The 2,058-nt window shown below is 47.8% G+C and overlaps 1 non-coding gene across 1 annotated transcript; it reads left to right on the plus strand.

Moving 5' to 3' along the window:
* Positions 1-217: 217 nt before the first annotated feature.
* LOC126254358 (U2 spliceosomal RNA) lies at positions 218-404 on the plus strand. Its single transcript, XR_007546059.1, has one exon. It is a non-coding gene; the product is annotated as a U2 spliceosomal RNA (small nuclear RNA).
* The last annotated feature ends 1,654 nt before the right edge of the window (positions 405-2,058 follow it).

The following is a 2,058-nucleotide window of genomic DNA, read 5'->3' on the forward strand; positions in this document are numbered from 1 at the left end:
CTGGGACATATAAATATAGTTGTAATTCCAAACGCTACCCAATCCGAGACGGAGATGTCGTTGTCCATACATTACGAATTTCTCACATTCAATATGGATTCCTCCATTTTATACGAGTTATCTTCGAAGGCAGAAGTAATCATAGCATACATGTGCTTTCACATCGAACGGAGTATCGTTACTTGTGAAAATTCTGTGCAACAGTACTGCATAGGGTATATTTTTTCCTTCTCTCATCAGGTAAAAATATACCTTTTCTTATCATTTTAATATCTGCTACATCCTGCATCACAGGACTGGAACATTAAACTCATTTTTGCCGTATGACAGAGTGCTAAGAGCATGCTCTACCTCTGTAACTGGTTGCCTCCTTACTTTCGAGCTCTGTTAGTCACCAAATCCTTCGTTACTTACAAAGTCTCTTACGGTAGCAGTGCACAGGAGTTGTAAATATCAAGTTCTGCTATGTATCACTTCATGACTTCAGTAATATACCGATATACTGATTTTATTATGGTGGTCGTATCTCCCTGTATAGGTGGGAGATCGAAATTTCGTTAAAATACTGTAAAAAAAACTGGTCAATGCTCCAACTCGCGAATCATATCTGTGGTTCTCTAGCCCTCGCTTCCACCCATTCAGTAGCACTTCATTGATATCAGATTGAATGACTAGTTAATTAAACTCATCATGAGAGTCATTTTGCACGGGAGTAATTTCTTTCTTGCCGTCGGATTACATTCGCCAGATATGTTAAACGGGAATCCTCAGCCCACTCATCTTGTTCACCAAGATTTTAAACTGTTGTCTCTTATCTGGCTTTTTTTCCCCTCAGTGGAAACAAGCCAAGCTGACTGCGATCCCCAAGAGGTTCAAGGGGTCCCCACCAACAACAGGCCCATCAGCATTCTAAATACTATGGCGAAGCTCCTTGAATCTGTGATCCTTCACCGACTTTCCCAAATTCTTGCGGCGGCTCGGACTATCCGTCATTAACAGTTTGGATTCACTTCGCACCTCTCTGCCAAACTTCTCGTCCTACGGATCACTGAGCACATCAGCAAAGGCTTCAACACCGCCAAGCCGACAGCTGCCGTTTTTCTGGGCTTGCAAATCGCCTACGACAAGATCTGGAAAGACAACCTCGTACACAAGATGCTGACACAGACCCCTATACCGGATATTTATGTCAAGATCGTGGATGACTTCCTCTGCGGTAGGACTTTCCTAGTGGCACAACGGGGAATGCGTTCTGGCATTCGCCAATTGTCGGCAGGCACTCCGAAAGGATCGGTGTTATCTTCCATCCTTTTTAATATCTATGTAAATGATATGCCAGTCATCCCCAAGTGCCACCTAGCACAATATGCTGACGACACAGCACTATACACCACTGGCCGCATTACTGACGCCGTCGTCGCCCGCCTCCAGAGACAGGTGGACGCCACCATCACCTGGTGCCGGACAAACAAAATAGCTCTCAATGCCGCCAAAACTACGGCACTCTGTTTCACGAAACGGCGCCCAGTCCTCCGCCGCAATATTTCGATTGCAGGCGTCCAGGTGCCGTGGTTCCCGGCAACCACCTATCTAGGGGTCCAGATGGACCACAAGTTGCTCTTACAATGTCATGCGGAGTATGTCGCAAACAAGGGGCAAAAGCTGAGCAGGGCTTTGTACCCACTCCTCCGCAGTAGTGAACCTGCATACCAAGCTCCGCATTTACCGAACAGTTATCCTGCCTGCCCTCACGTATGGATCTGCTGGATGGGCCACGATTAGTGTCACCAGGATGCGGACGTTGCAGAGCCAGCAGAACAAGGTTCTCAGGTGGAGCCTGCTACCCCCGCCACTCACGAGAATTGTCACTCTCCACGAGGAAGCGGATATTGTCCCCCTCAAGACGACCATACGCAACAATGCGCGGTGGCTCTATGAGAAAATGGGTGCCTTCCGGGACACTGTCCATGGGTTACGCCAGGTTGGGACCACACTTCCACGCCGCTGGCATCGACATCCGGTTCCCCTAACCATCCCAGAGGAATCGGATTCCGACCA

Source organism: Schistocerca nitens, chromosome 4 (assembly GCF_023898315.1).
Source record: "Schistocerca nitens isolate TAMUIC-IGC-003100 chromosome 4, iqSchNite1.1, whole genome shotgun sequence".
Taxonomy (NCBI): Eukaryota; Metazoa; Arthropoda; class Insecta; order Orthoptera; family Acrididae; genus Schistocerca; species Schistocerca nitens.